Here is a 17,598-nt window from a genome sequence, read left to right as displayed (position 1 = left end):
GGGAAAGAAGTGGAGGATTTCTATATGCAGAAAACACGTCAGGTTGAAAAGGAACTGCATGTTACGGCCCAGCCTGTGCTGCCACAGCCACTGCCACCTGCCCCGTCTCTCATTACCAGCCCTCCCCACTGCTAGAAAGCCACCTGGGCCACAAAGCGGTGGTGTGACAGGATCACGCACTTTGGGACCTGGGCTCAGAACCCGGTCATTTTCTCTGTATGCCTGGCTTGGTGTTCAAGGAGCACCCTTTTCGCAGCTGCGCATGCACCCATCAGCAAACACCGGGAGTGGAACGAGAGCGGGAGCATCGCGACACAGCCACTCGATGCCTGATCTTCAGAAGTGCTGGGTACTTACTGATGCTCTTACAGCTGATGGAAACCACGAGCCCAGTGCACCTGGAAAGAGCCGGGCAATGAACAGCAGTAGCACAGCATATCCCAGGGGAGGGGCTTGCACAGTGGAATTTCTTCTGTATTCTGGTCTGGTAGGTAACAAGGCCTGGGTCTCTGAAGGCATGGATATGGCATATGTCTTCTCTCGCTGGTACTTGAGAAGTACCAGAAGACTTGGCAGAAAGGCCGCAGTCTGAAAATCTGTCTTCTCACTTTATACATTCAGAAGGTATGAGTTTAAAAGGATTTATTTGACCCCGGGTACTGACTGATGCAGCAGAGTGCTGCAGACATTGGTTTCATGCGCGCTCCAGACACAAGAAGAACCATTAGGCACTTCTAAAATAGCATCCCCAAATACTGTACCCGCAAATACAAAGAATGGCCCAAAAGAAAAATGCAGATTAAAGCAAACCAAGTGCACTACAAGTTATAGTCTGCACTACCAACATAATTTGATTTTAATATGTTTACACAACATTTACACATAGGTTTGAACAGGGGTAGGAGATTTATTGTGATCACTTGTATAAAGCTGATTTTAAGTTCTGCTGCTCAAAAACTGTCCATAAACCAGCATATAGATATATATATGTGTACACATACACAACATGCACATTAGGAGTTCTAGCTTGTAAATTTCACACTATATATCCAGGGAAAACCCTTTCCTGTTATCTGTATAAACAAAGCTCTTTATTTACACAAATAGGTCTCAGTTTTACAAATATTTATATTGAAACTGACCTACAAAGGTAAACTCACTGATATCAACTGGTTAGTGGAAAAGTTTCCTTAATAGGAATTGCCTGCTAAAGACAAAACATACATGAATTAGGTAACTTTGTATTTTGTTCACCACTTTGTGGACAGGGATACAAATGATATCTGAATGAGTACCACTCAAGTCAAGTATCATTTGAGCTTACTCCTTCATGAATAAGGACAGGCCTGCTTTCTAGTACAGGTTTTATAATGTGGAGTTCGAAAAAGCATGCTGCACGCTACGTTTGCTGAGGCAACAACTGCACTTCACATCGCCTTCAGCCCAAACACAGTTTTCCAGCTCTGTTTCCTGGGGAGGTCTATTCCGAGCAAACACAAAACTTAGGCAGATTAGTTTTCAGATTAGTTTTCCATTTAATACCTCAACATGAGAGCTCAAAATTTACTTATTTACAGAACATACCGAACACTGTGTTTACCCGTGTTTTTCCTCTGTTGCTACCATCAAGCATAGTCCGGGACACAACCATGCCAGCTCGACATAAATCTGGAGGGTTTGGTTCCAGAAAGCTGTATTTTAGCAGCAACGAAACGACTCCTCTTTATGTAAAACAGTTCCCTCTTGTGGATATTCCGTGTACAGTAGCACAGACAAAGTATTTAAAATATTCATCAGATCTGGATCTTTGCAATTAAAAAAAGAACCCCTCCATTCAGCAATGAGCTCAACGAACAGGGAAATCTTGATTTTAGCAAATGAATATAGAGGTAAGGAAGAAAGAGCTATTGCATTTAATCAGATATAATTTACCTGCAAAATGACTCATAATCAATAATAAATTATTTAATTAAGTGCAATAAACACAACAAAGCTAAATAAAGTTGCAGAACTGTACCTGTATGAGTCAAGTATAAATCACAGTGGGCTTTTTTATTTTACCTATAAGAGAAAACCTTCTGCACATTCCAATAAAGAAAACTGATCAGAAAAGAAGGAAAACATACAGTATATAAAGAAAAACAGCAAAACAGCCAGGATTTCCAAGGGTCCACATACTAAGTACTGAAGACAGAGAAACTCTTTGGAGTGATAAATCTTCCAATTAGAACTAAATAGTCCAAGCAAGTAAGTGGCCTGGCTTCACTGGTGACACAATATCGCTCCAGGGATTAATCGGGCGTAACAGTTTAACAAAAAACATGTGAATGGAGTAACAGTGTAAAATTTATGTGTTCTTTAAACGATGCCTACGTTATAGAAAGAGAGGTGTTGGTTGTTGCGTTTTTTCTTATGAAATGAAATGAAATGTGAGAGAACAAACATGTAGTCCCCAGTTTTGCCAAAAGGCATTTCATCTAACTGTGTCTGGGGAAATGACAGAAAACAATTGCATGCTATTATCTTGAGGGAAATTATATTTAAAAAGGCTAAAAGCCTTTATATACCAATACACTATAAACTTGTTTGCCACAACTTGTTTGTTTAATGGTTTTCTATAAAAACTTCCCATTTGATTAGAGGTACAGAGTAAACGTTGAACAAGCAGCTTAAGGTTCTCTAAAGGGAAATACTTTTCCAAGGTAAAAAAGTCAAAGTTCCAACAATTAGGTATGTATTTATTCTCTGCAGTGCCAGTCTTCAGGCTGCTACGTCAACAATCCCTTATAGGATGCACTGTTGTTACCTCATGTGATTGTTTAACCAGCATAAATAATTACTCTTTGTGACCAACAGCCACCTCCTTTACATTTCTGTTGTCTGCATAGAACATGCTGTTGGCTTTTACATAATGTCAGTAGCAGCGGCAGAGCAATACCTTACACACAGAAGTGCAATAAAATAATGATTGAAACTGATTACCAGTCAAGGGGCTAGATCTGTATCCCTGAGGTCATTGGGGCACTTGGCCTTGACCTCAAATGATGGAGAGACAGTATCAACCAGACTTTACATATAATCATAGAATCTTAGAAGATTGCAAGTTGAAAGGGACCCATAAGGATCATCAAGTCCAACTCCTCGCTCTTCACAGGGCTCCCCAACACTAAGCCAAATATCAGCACACTCCTGCTCTCTTCAGCTTCAGAGGCTTTGGGCGACAGATGCCAGTTTATACTGGGACAGCGCCAAGAAAGACGAAGGGAATGCAGTTTAGTCATTGCACTAACACAGGAGTTCTTCCCCAGAGTCCCAGGAACGCCCAAGGCTCATAATGTCTTCGTGCTGCCACATCAGAAGGCTTTCTGATGAGTCAATCCCTAATACTAGCAGGTGGGCCATCACTTTGAAGTCGGTCCCTCATGTTGCTGCTCAGTGCAACTCATGCTGTTTTGTCATGGGTCTGACCTTGACCAGCGGGCTGGTAAGTGCCTTTACAGGATGTGTAAATAGTTGGATTTGGGGGGAAGAATAGGAATAGAGTGCTTGTGCTACTAGCTCAAGTCAACCATACGTGATTTTGCTTCTTCATTCTCCATGCTAGTCCGTGCCTTGGGCCAGGAGACTGTTGTCCAAGAAAATATCTTGCATAAGCAACTCTGAGCCTCGCTTTAATACTGTTCCTTACCATTCCTACTGTGTCCTGGGAGAACAATGAAAAATAATATGTTTGCAATGATTAGATGGATACTGGAAACAAAATGGTATCATGAAATAATTCTGAGTAATCTTTGTTGTAATGCAAGATGTTGGCCTTCCAAGATGCTGGGGAAGACCCTGTGCTGATGAAAAACACCCGTAAGCATGGATCGGCTGTTCTTATCTTAAAGACTCTAAAGAGGAAATATTTGCAGGAGGTGATACTAATGTGGATAGAAGAGTAGCATGGCCGCATATAACTATATATTTGCATATGACAAATTATCTTTAGCATTTGCTCTTTTCATAGAATTTAGTCAAATGATTTCAGTGCATATTAATTTAAAATCCTGTTTGGCTCATTTTGCATTTACCCAATCCCTGTTCAAAGCCTGAAGTACATATTTAGCATGATAATGTATCGCACTCTGTAACACCTTCTTATCAAAACACTTTGCAAATACGAATACATTCAGCTTCATCAGATCTCTGTAACAGTATACACGGACACTATTCTTGGCAGCGAGGTTACATAACGATTTCCTTGAATTAGTTAAAACTTTCATCTTGAGATCTCTTCTGGCACTTAACCCTGGCAAAATCCTCCAGCTGGCAGGACAAAGACATATCTCAGCAGAATGCTTTGTTGGGTCACCCAGTCACTCAGAGCGATCATCTCCAGAATACTGGAACCCTTGTACTCAATCCAGCCAAATAAAATAGTAAAGAAAATCCCTTGTTCATGCTAATCCATACAGTATGAATAGAAACTTAATACATATTAGTATTGCAAACCAAGTATTTTCCTTGGACTTTCATTTTTAATAAGGTAATTCTTGGGTATCCTTATATGTTCTTTAATACTTAGACCTAAGCGTGCTTCCTTGTCCTCATTTTCCTCTTACCAAAGGTCCTGAGTCACACAGTATTTGGTTAGATGTGATATTCCTTGCCAGTAGGATCACTTCTTGTTGGAAAAGGAGTATGGTTTATGCATTAATGGAATGTCAAGAAGACGTGGCTAGCATCTGAAAAAAGGTGACAGCAGAAATGATGACTTCAGGAGCGATATTAATTAAGCCATATTATATCCTCTGAGGTCTGTAAGTGCATTTAATAAATATCAATCCACACACTTAAAAGCACTCTTGACTCCTGTGAATCAGAGCCTGTTTATTACTGTTTGTATTAATTATTTTTTTCTTCCAGTCAGGGATTTTGCCACAGAAGAAAGAAGGAAGATAGCAGGGGATATTCTGAGGACAGAATAGTAGCAACCACTGTTAAAACACAGGTAGGTTAACAAAGGAGATACAGAAATAGCAGTTAAACAACACATCAAAACAGTACCCAAAACAAATCAAAGAAAAAGACCTTTACAATGGCTCTCTTAAACCATTTGGTCCCCTTTTTCTGAGTGGGCCTTGACTTCCATCCAAACCGGAGGGACACAGCAAACCCTTCAGCCTGCACTGGATGATAGTGAGAGGACAACAGAGAGATGAATTATCTGAAGTGGTACACAAAGAGCCACCCCAGAAGCAAGGTAAAAATTCTCTGCCTTTACTTTGTGTTGATTTTGTTGGGTTATATCAAATCAGGACAGCAACATCACCCTGCAAACATACCAGTGCAATGGCAGGTCTTCCTTCAGCAGCACTTTGCAACTTTGTTTTGTGGAATCACAGAATCATAGGATCGTTTAGGTTGGAAAAGACCTTTGAGAGCATCAAGCCCAACCGTTAACCCAGCACTGCCAAGCCCACCACTAAACCATGTCCCTAAGTGCCACATCTACACGTTTTTCAAACACTTCCAGGGATGGTGATTCTACCACCTCCCTGGGAAGCCTGTTTCAGTGCTTGACCTCCCTTTTGGTGAAGACTTTTTTTCCTGCTGCAAACAAAGCATTCCAGAACCCCTCAGGCAAAGACCAATACTAATTTTTTAAAATGTCATTCATTTGGAAAACTAAATGGTGGTTGTCTCATCGTTTCATATTTTTCCATTCCATTACTTGAAATCTTGCTTACTGGAACTGCATAGGCCAGGTAGCTTTATTTCATTGCTTCTAGGAATCCTTTATCTTTTACTCTAGACCCTGCTAAGACATGAATAAAAGGGAAGGGGGGGAAAAGAATTTTCATTGTACAATATGATACATCTAAAGACACTTGTTTGCATTGGGCAATTCTTTTTCAAGCCTAGCATGTGGCACTCGCACTTGCCACCACTGTCAGAATCAGAGCCCCTGCAATGGAAACACTGCCAGTCATTCCTGAAACTAGCCACCAGCCTTAGTGTGCTCCAAAGTCTATGGTGTGCCATTTAAAAAAATCACTTGGGGAGCAAAGTAATAGCAGCAGGACTGCACTGCTGCTCTATTCCAATTAAGCCAATGGAAATTTTCATAAAAGTCAGCTAATTGTGAGAAACAAAGAAAAATGTGAAGATGGATGTTTACTGAAACCAGCCACTGAGCGAAACAGCTCTGAACGCCAGCTAATTTAATGTCCACCAGGTGTAAATCTGCTTAATGCTGAAAAATCAGACATCAGGCATGCTAAAACCATACAGGGGAGAGCATATGTTTACAAGCAGCCACTCCGTTTCTTTGCAGCTTGTGCTGACACTTACACTTTGTTCTCCCCAGGATATATTCACATTTAGGAACATGGTGGTTATTTTTGACAGTAACCTCAACATAATTTCGGGAAGAGCAGTATTTGCAATGATCTGCTTCACTTTCTTGTCTCTCACGCTTGTCTGGAACTGAATAGCTGAGAAGTAGGTATTTGCAACTGAAAATAAATTAGAACAGAAATAAATCAGGACCACTTCCATTATCAAACATCAGCCTAGAGAGTAAGGTTTGAAAAGCTGAATCTCAACATAATCAGAAGACGCTCTTTCTTATCCCTCTACGTAAGCGTATATCCACCCAAGAGTTTTTCCAATATGAGGAAGAGATAAAATCCAGTTAATGCACAACCCTGCAAAACACTGAGCATTCCTGCTTTGATCCAGCAAAGCATTTAAACAGGTGTCTAATGTTATGCACAAGTAATCTCACAGAATCCTGTAACCCAGTCACATGTTTAAAATTAAGCATGTGTTTTAGGTCCAGGGTGACAAGGCTCAGCACCTTGTATGATTAAGTGACTAGTAAGCTGAAGAGGTTGTGTAGGAGTCATGTCCTTAATTGCTTGCTGACTTCATCAGCGCTTACATCTCACTGAGGTTCTATTTGCTAATGCGCAAAATAAAGGTGACCTTTAATTCCAGAATAAAGATAGCTTTAGGGTTCCCTTTCCTATCTGAAACTATGTTTTTCGGTTAGAAAATAATGACAAAGTAATACCCAGCTTGGTCACAATTTTGGAAGGATCAGTGATTAACTGACGTTATTTTTTGTATTCCTGATAAAGGACGAACGTCTGGAATACTATTCTAAAGACGATATTCTGTTTTCTCACTGATAGATCCAAATCGGTCCTCTCACAAGTCAACGATGCTGCTAAGGATCAAATATATACCACTAGCCACAGATACACGTCAAATGTCGGAGCTCTGCTAATTCAGCAGTCTTATATGCGGTACTAAGCCTGCAGCAGGCTATACAACAAAATACCCTCGGGCTGAATTCAAACTAATTGAAGTCAAGGCCACAATGAATGACTGCCTTAAAAAGGCACAATTTTCCAACAGAGCTTAGAGTATTATTTTTTTCCTGTGCTACATTCAGTGGAATGTTGGGATATTTAATGGCAACAAACAAAATGGAACTGCAGTTATGACCTTCAGCTGCAGCCTCTGGGCAATAAAATAATGGTGGAATGAAGCTTTATTAACTGAATAGCCTCATATGCTGCATCTACTCATATTCATGGCTTTAATTTAATCTGATCTGTGGGCAGATGTTAATTTCTGTTTCCTGACATAAGCTAACTGTAATTCAACCTATGGTCAGAACTTAGGTAAGTTATTTGTGAAGAGGCATGGACTGATTATGTCTTATGCAGGGGATGCAGTTTTGCCTTCGACTACAACTCTGTAGCTTCATCAGCGACAGATAGATGTGGATATCTAATAATAATTTCCATGTGCAGATCTAATAATAGTTAGACACAGGCTAATTTGTAATCAGTGTAGCAAAATCTTTGGGGAAATACATAATAAAGCGTCTATTTTCATAAATGTTCGCAGGTGGATATCCTGCAGATAATTTTTAATTATTAATTAACATGCCATTTTAGACAACGGAATACTAAATTGTGTTGAAATGTGAGACATATTAATCACAAACCTTCCACCTAGTCACCATCTCAGTCAAGTCCCATTCAAAGTCTCTGACAAAAAGCTCTTGTCTATTGTATTGCCTTATCTCACACAATAGGTTTTCCCAGCATCTCCTTTAACAGAAGGAGGTTGATGATAATACATTATAGCTTATCTAACCTTAGTACGTGAGAAACAAATATTTACAATCTACTGACAACTGAGGTAGTGAAAATACTTCTAATTTTTACATAGGGGATTTTTTTGCAAGTTTTATGGTAACTGAACATGACCTGTTTTTCAATAATAATGGCTATTGCTAAATGTGTAATTTAAAGTATTACTTAGTTTAATCAACATTTACTAAGCTTGTAATCAAGACTTTCTTCTGAATTTCTACTATGTTGTATTTCATGTCTTTTTGCATCAAGAAATAAGTAATGCAGAACTTTTGAAGGTTATAAACCGACGAAGCTCTACAAGCATCTATGTCTGTTAACATCAAGACAGGTGAAGTGCACAGGTGGGTAAGGTGTTTCTCACCCACAAATAAAAAGACAACACTGTAAGTACTGGAGAACCCTACAGCAATATTACAATTGTATAATATAGAATCATCAATACAACTATGGTCCTGGAGGAGCTCTGGCAGTGTGGTATTCATTCTAATTTAAAACAATAAAAATTAGATTAGAATTTCAGGGGTGGTTATGCTCACTCCCATAGGTAAAACAGGCTCACTGCTAACTTGTTTTCCTAGAAGGAAACTCACCTTTCTTGCCTGAAAAAAAAGTTCATAAAACAACTGCTCTTTTGTTTGCGGGTAGATTCAGCTATTTAGAGACAGGTAATCATGAGCAAATTATTTACTAACTGCAACAGAGCAATAGGACAATGAAAGTTTGTCAAGGGCAGGTTACCATTAATATAAATAAATACTGTTTTAATAGACTTCCTTCTCCATGCATCAGGTTAGCGCCCTTTCAGTGGCAGGCACTATCAACTAATTAGAATGTGTTTAAATCCTGATTGATAGGTCAATGCAACACACTTCTGCGTGCATTGCAAGAATCACAAAGTAATAGATTCAACCAGTTTTTTTTATCACCATCAATGAAGTGTGGGACATAACCTAGATTATGTTAAACATTTTTTCTGAAAAAGAGGGTTTCCATTGCCTTTTTTCCCAGATGGTGCACTAACTGCTTTCTAACACCAACCAAAACATACAGCCGACCCTCTTCAATGGTTTACCTTCACTTTTGTGAAAGAATTCCTGCCTTCCAGACTCTAATAAATTCAGTATTGGCCATTTTGAAACGTGGGGCGTCATCTCACTGGTCTTCTCTGGATTAATATCAGGTTTCAGGAAATATTAAAGATAGAGTTATTTCTTCTTTGGACAGTCAGATTGGATTTTCTTTCCCTTCTTCAGCTTGCTCTGATTTCTGCAAAAGTCCCATATTACCTCGTTCTCACCTTAGACTGATACTTCTGCAGTACAGAAACATCTTTTTTTATCATCCCAGTCTAAGTATAATAAAAATATCCCAGTTCTGTAGCTTGTTAAACCCTCCTAGTTGAAGGACGGGATTCTTATGAACTCAAGATAGCTGAGGATAAACTGTCCCGGCCTGAGGACAAGCGGTGTGTTTGGAGTCAGTACTTTTCAGTGTTTCTACAGTGCAACAGAAGGCAGGTCTAGACTTGGCCCCATGGAGCGGGAATACACCAGGCAACATCCAAACAGGGGCTCCATGATGGAACGAGAGACTGAAGGCAAAAAGTTGTTTAATTCTCAGATAATGTTTTCAAGTAGCTGGTTACAAAGGAAATGCATGGTGGAGGCTCAGTTATATCCATATTTTATTTTATTTTATTTTATTTTCCCAGTGAATGGTTTAAATATTCAGACTGGCTTCTATTAGACTGAGATCCATTGGATGTGGGTCAATGCACACACATTTCCTGTTATATTTTCCTGATGGTGCCCATATCTCTTGTATAATGTGTACATGTACTTGAAAACTAGACAGAGGCGTTTAAATCTCTTCTAAACCAGGCAATGTAACTATTACTAGAAAGTACTACAGATGGCTGACTAATTGAACCATGGAAAGCATTATCACACCATTTCTCAATTTAGAACTCATTATTCATTTGAGCTCAATCTGATTTCATTACTGTTATAATGTCATACGAAATTAAAGTGAATTTCAAACTTACACACCTGCGTGAGGTTATTTTGCAGTCCTCTGAACTATATGTGATTTCCAGCCAGTCCTACCGGGCCGCTGAAAATGACTATTTATTTATTTATTTTCTTGTTTTGGGAGGGTTTGGGCTTGTAGCTTAGTTGTTAGAGCAGAAGCCAAAAAGCCAAGAGGCGCATGCAGCCTTGGTTCTGCGACCTTGAGCAAGTCACATGTACTCTGTGGGCTTTATGTTTACCTCCATGCAAAGGGCATTCCAGGGGTTAATATTTCTACTGTGCTTTTAGTTTTAGATGAAAGGCGCTGTAAGAGCTCAAAGCATGACTTGTTGTTTTTTTGTGTTTTTTTTTTTTATACAAATATATATATATATATATATGTATTGCTCCAGTTTATGTCTCCGGTATCCAATATGGGGATTTGTATTTGTGCAAAGCTGTGGGACTTCTCCAATAAAACAGACTGTAGCAGCTACTTATTTAAAGTTCTTTTGCACCAGATTAACTGAATGCCTGAGAGAGTGATACTAGGTCACCTTCTTAAAGTGGCCTGAATACCAGCAGAAGATTAAGAAATGGTGGGAGCAACTATATTTTGTTACACTGGAAGCATTCATTACAAGCAAAGCGTATATGAGCGAAGTGACATTCAGTGACAGATTGAATTGCATTATGAAAAACTAAAAATGGCAGAGAGACTCAGTCCGCTGGAATAATAACTCTTGAAGATTTTCCATTTTGATAGCCAGTTGATTGACGGGGGGTGTTACAATAAGAAAATGGCTGTGACTTTTAGGTTGGAAAAAAGCCACCCTGTGATCTAACATACTTTCACCCTTGCAACAACAGCGTTACGATATGCAACTCAGTCGGTTTTCATGAATCCTGGATCATTCTTTAAAAAATTATCTAATTCTTTACTTTCCCAATGGTGGCACAACAGCAGCTGTAACCAAATACCCATCACAGCAGATCATACGTGATGTAGGAACACGAGCTACCTTTCATCTGGCCAGGATACAGTGCCACCCTATAATTAACTGTTGCTGTGACTTAATTTAAGATCATGTGTGTTAAAATATAGTTGGAGTTCTGAGGTTCTTAAGGCCTTAATACCGTCCATTTATGCAGCTTGCCTTTCCTCCTAGATTATCGTAATGCAGAACCTGAGTGTATGGGTTACTTTAAATAGCAGTTATAGAAGCATGCATCAGAGAGCAGTCTTTTGTGCTCTATTAGTATAGGTGAAAGAAGGAGAGGAATAGAAAATACCCAGGAGCAGGCAAAGCTGCTAGTGGTAGCTTTAGAAGTAGAGAAGCAAACATGAGACATTATAGTCCAAAGAAAGGCTGAAAAGACAAAATAAAAAAGAAAAGAAAAAACTTCATGGAGATTTTATGTTTGCACTGCAAGGTTACTTCTTATTTTTTGGCTCGTTTCCTACATGAACAAAAACGAACAAGTATAACCTCAAGGGTTTCTCTAGTCAACGTTAAGCAAGTACCAGTTTGTTGATAATGTATCATTTTATTTGAGTGATGCATCTAACTGATAGAGCAGAAGTGATATTACTGGACTATTAAGCACAAGAATTTGCACTCTATATTAAATTTCTAATATGCCTGTGTGTATTTTATGGGGGTTTTAATGAAAGACATGAATGCAATTAAATCTGCACTTAATGTGTTGCACTTTTAATATATTACAGGATTAATTTCCAGTATTATGTTTCACACTGAATGGCAGGTGCTGATTGGGTTTTTTTTAATTTGGCTTTTGTGAAAGAAAGGTGAGGGGTAAGAAAAAACTTCTGTGCTGGTTTTAGCTGGGGTAGAGTTAATTTACTTCACAGTAGCTGGTATGTATGGGGCCGTGCTTTGGATGCGTGCTGGAACAGGGCTGACAGCGCAGGGCTGTTTGGTTACTGCTGCGCAGAGCCTGCCCGGAGCCGAGGCCCTTTCTGCTCCTCTCACCGCCCCACCAGCGAGGGGCTGGGGGGCACCAGGAGCTGGGAGGGGACACGGCCGGGACAGCTGACCCCCGCTGACCCAGGGGATGTCCCATACCATACGGCATCATGCTCAGTGTGTAAAGCTGGGGAAAGGAAGGGACGTTCAGAGTTTTGGTGCTGGTCTTCCTAAGTAACCAATAATGTCTGATGGAGCCCCGCTGTCCTGGGGGTGGCTGAACCCCTGCCTGCCCATGGGAAGTGGTGCATTTATTCCTTGCTTTGCTTTACTTGTGCGTGTGGCTTTTGCTTTCCCTATTAAAGTGTCTTTACCTCAACCCACGCGTTTTCTCACTTTTACCCTTCCAATTCTCTCCCCCATCCCACAGCGGGGGGGGGGGGGGGGGGGGGGGGGGGGGGCGGGGGGGGGGGCGGCGGGGAGCGGAGCGAGTGGCTGCCTGGGCCTCAGTTGTTGCCTGGGGTTAAACCACAGCTTCCTAACTGGCCGATATCAACGTAGAAAGGGATTTTTATTTTTTTTTTGGCCCTAGTAACATCCAGCTGCGAGGGAAATCTACTTTGTCAGGATAGCATGAGCTCAGCCAGTCAGTCACTGGCAACTAGAAACCAGGTCACAGTGGTCTACAGCGATCCTGCTGCTGGATCGTGTTCTCTAACGGAGAACGTACATGGACAAAGGTATAAATTGCATCAGCAGCAACAGCTGGGTGAAATAAGATTTAACTGCTGATTGGCACCAGATGGTGGGCTATTAGAAATAGTCTAAAGCTGCCCTGGAGGAGCAGGAGCAAGCCTGAGAGCTGCTGCAGCAGGCAGGAACTGACAGCATTAGTATGAAGACTCTAGGATGAACCATGTTGAGGCACTCATTCCTAATGTCTCCCTACCTCTTAAAAATTTTAAGGGCTGTGAGCAGAGGAGAAAGATACAAATTATAGAAACAGATGGAGAGTCAGCGAGGCATAGAAATACAGGTGCTATATGAACAGATGGAGTGAAGGGAAAAAAAGGAAAGGAAGAGTGCTAAGTCTGAGAGTCATTGGACTCTGTCTATCTCTGGATGCACAAAATTCTGCAGGTGTAGAACAGTTCAGTCTTGGAGGGGGATTCAGAAATTAATTACATCACTTATTTTCAGCTAGCTCACTCCTTCCCACTAGCGACACTACTTTCTTCCCTCCTCCACATGCATTAAAAGAAGTTGACTTGTCCTTGAATACATCTGACTGCCAGAAATTTTAAAGAAGTTATCTTGTGGCAGAGCAGAACTAAATCAATATCACTAACTAAGAGCCCTTATCTCCTTAATATCACAGCAATGCCTTTTTTCCAAACTCAGACCACATTAGCTTACAGATCAATGTTAAACACAATGGCAAAGCTGGAATGCTCTTACTTTCAGTCCCAAGGCTGATAGTATCGCTGCCCTAAAAGACGGTGCCAAAGAGGTACTCAATTGGGTTAACCATCTGATAAACCTCGACTGCACTCACCGAATGCCAAATCCAACATCACCTTCCCATTACACAGCAAAGCACAATCTCACCGTCTGACGTTAATTACATCAATTTCCCTTTTGTAGTAAAAGGACAAAAGATGGCTGTTATTTATCCCTGAGAGAGTTGATTGATGACTTAGAAAACTGTGAGCTAACTCTTAAATTCAAACTTACGGTACATTTCCTCTCTGCCTTTGCTGATTCAGCACAAGGCAATGTCGTTGTCAAGGACAACATTCTGGAGCAGAAAGTGGCTCTGTGAAACCCGCAAGGTTTAGCCTGGCAGGAGTCCTTGCCGGTAGCAGTCTGGGGTTGTGGACCAGGTTGGCTGGAAATCTTTGGCTGACAGATTCACAAGTCATACCCACCGTGCCCAGGCTTAGCTGGGGAGGCAGCCTCTCAGCAGCAGCTGGATGCGGGTTGATGCCTTCAGCGCCTGAGAACCAGCTCTGTGATTAACCATCCGACTCTGATCAAAAGGCGCACATGCCTGCATCCTGACGGCTCACTTCTGAAATGCCCTGTTGGAGGAATTGACATTTTAAAGCGAGGCATGGCATTTCCTTCCATTTATCATTATGCTTTCTTGTGTTACCTTTTGGAAAATGAGGACTTAGTATTCCAGGCATTACTCGCTGAATATCATTGATCACAAAGCACTCAGCTCCTCCGGTTTTGAAGAGAGTCTCTGGTTCTTTGCTGCAGCAGCATGTCTATTTGAAAAACAGGATTGCTAGGAAAGATTATTTATCATTTTCCCATTATATCCAGAAGTTAGAAGGGAAAATACTTGTTAGGTCAACTAGCCTGTCCTCTTTCAAGAACAAGCGTTCTCCCTTTCACACATTTTACAATGGAGGCTTTGCAGGACATACATACTTTGGCTTGGTTGAGAGCATCCTCTGGGGGAGGAATGGGTTGCATTTTGAAAGATTACGTCTGAGGTGCCAACTGAGACATCGGAGTCGGGTTAATAATTTCAGCTTCCACATCTTTTCCACAGCAACGCTTTCCTGCCAACCCCAGATACCACCCTAAACACTGAAATTAAACAACGTCAATGCTCAAGCCCTTTCTGGCATGTGACCAGAATGAATGTGAATGTACACAAACGCAGCAGAACAGGCTGGGATCCCAAAGTGCCATCCTCCCAGGTGCCATCACACCCATTTTCTGCATGTCTTCTGGGTCACTCGGTATAACCCTTTGCTTGGCCTCTATTTCTTTTATTCAGTTTTGTTACCTCAGTTTTATTAGCTTTAGTTATCACTGTGTTTTGTCATAAAATCAGGATGATTTCACAAATATCTGCCAGCTGGCTGAGGAACAAAGTTGAATGCTTATTAGATTTTGAAGGCAAGATGTGATAAACTACCATTTTGGTAGATTTATGCAAGTCATGTAGCCCGACTACAATAAGATGTCTCATAAACTATTAGCTTTGGGAGCACTGCAGGATAAGGCATGCATTAAGCAGATTAAAAACAAATAGGAGGTGGCAAGAGACAACAGCAGCCATTAAAGGAAGGATCACAAGATCTATTGGACAGAGTCAACACCCTTAATGTGGAATCACTCTTGCGCAAAATTGAGTGTTTGAGCCTGCTGCAGTGATACTCAGAGCAGCAGCGAGAAGAAAATTGTCACTGGCTACCTTGAGAACCAGCGAATAATTCAATGCAAGCAACCACCAGTACCATGGAGCACTCCTGTCCTGGAGAAGCCTTTCTAGCAAAGCATCTGACAGACATTCGTACACCAACCATCTGTATTGTATATTTGTAAAGTAACAGGTGCTGACAATCTGTGCGATCATTGTTTTTACAGTTGCAAAATCCCTTCTTGCTTGGCTAATCTATTTAAAGGAATTTATTCTTTGACTTATCCAATACATGCAAAAGCTGAAATCTTAGACAAAAAAATTACTTTCAATACTAACACCCTTATCAGGAAAGGTTCTCGTTGATAGGAGAAAAGAGGCTTTACCATCTAACCTGGTTTTGAAAAGTGTTTTGGCCTGATTCCAGATGCTTGCCCTTATATGATCTGAGAAGCAGAGGGAGTGAACTCACAGGAACCAATTTCTTCAGATTTTTTTTTGCACTCACGCACAAATACACACAAGAAAATGTATCAAGGCTACAGTCACTAGCATGACAGATGCACCCAAGGTCTTGCTGACATTGGCAGCCTTACAGGGGCAATCTGTATATAAGGACAACATGTTCTTGAGCAATTCCTCCTAATGAGGCAGGCATACAGATAGTTCCTCTCATATCTCTGGCATGAAGTCTCATCTTTTTTGCTTATGAACTGAGCACTGCAGAATCATTGGAGGACAATACTGAATAATAATAATAACAATAACAATAACAATAATAATAATAATAATAATAATAATAATAATAATAATAATAATAATAATAATGTAGTAATTTGTTAGTAGGTTGATGCCAGGCCCTGAAATAGATCCTTAGAATCTTCCTATCCATAATTTTTTTTTCCCCAACTGGAGACAAAGTAGCTTAATAAAAGGCTCTGAAAAGCCCATATCATAAGCATTTTACCATTTTCTGTGAGCATGAAATTACAAAGAGGAAATAACACAGACTGTGAAAAGTCATCTAAAAACTAATATAATTTAAACATGTCATATAAAACATCGAAAAATGCATCTACTACTTTTAGGAAGGGTTGTTCACTAGAAAAAAATAATTTCAGGCCTGCCCGTTTTTTACATATTTAATCCAAGGAAACGGTGGGTTTATTTTAGTAGGTAAAATTAATAATACACGGTAATACATGACAACATGGACACACTAAACATCCTTCATTTCGTTAGGAGCTGGTTGGATGCATCACAGCTGGCATGTCATCAGAAACAACACAATCCTGTATCAAAGGTTGTGGGGCAAATATGCTCTGTTATAATACCATGGCAGTAGTGAACTGTAAGTCCTATTGAACAGCCCCAAGAAGAAGAGCTGTGCAGTATGAAAGAAATGCCTTTTGAATATCTCCTGCCCTGCTTACAGTGGTAGAATGAACCCGGCTCATGGGAACCCCTGACTACAAATTCAAGGAAGGTTGGGGCAGTTTTTCCCCCTATAAAAGACTTCAAATGCTTTCTGGGTCACGATTAACCCATCCTTCATCTCCAGGGTTCTTACACATGCTTCTTATCTTGGGTTTTGTGAACGGAACAAGAAAGTGACACCTACTTCTCTCTTCCCTTCCTTTTCCCTCAAAAGCTCCTATTAATCATAGCAATTCTTTATCCTTATCATTATATAGCTGAAGTCTTTCCAAACTAACCATTGTGCTCTTCTAGCTGTAGGAACAAAGATCACACTTTTCTGGCCAAGTGAACTCATGAAGTGTGAATTTTTGACCTGGAAGATGCCATTTCATGCTTAATTGTAGTAATTTCCTTTAAAATAAAAAGGCTTTTTTTTTTTTTTTTTTTTTTTTAATAAAAGGTCATTTAGTGGCGTTATAGCCTCTCTCTGAGTGTGTACATCTCTGATAAACAAGGATATAGCTGAGGATTTCTTCCTAGAATCTTGATCGAAAAGATGCATTAAATGTACCTATACATGTAGTATATCTAGATATGTTATCTATTTGCATTATTATGGGACTTGGATGGCCTAACCCCAATCAGTCTCAGTGAACTGGGAGCTGTAATACTTTATAATTACCGACCATCCAAAAAGCTCTATTTTGCATCTCCTTTTCTTTTTACAAGGTTATTGAATAAAGTGGATACCTTGAAAATAATGCTTGATGGACCTGAGAAAGTCAAGAAAAGTCATATAGGTTTGTAACTGTAACATCTTCTATGATGTCTGTCGTGGTATCTACGTCTTTCATTAGGAGTTAAGGTGCAGGCTCTAATTTGTCTGCAGTGCTTGTAGTCGTTTATATACCGACAAAGAGTTT

The sequence above is a fragment of the Falco biarmicus genome, chromosome 9 (assembly GCF_023638135.1).
Source record: "Falco biarmicus isolate bFalBia1 chromosome 9, bFalBia1.pri, whole genome shotgun sequence".
NCBI lineage: Eukaryota > Metazoa > Chordata > Aves > Falconiformes > Falconidae > Falco > Falco biarmicus.
Note: the sequence above shows the minus strand (reverse complement) of the source record.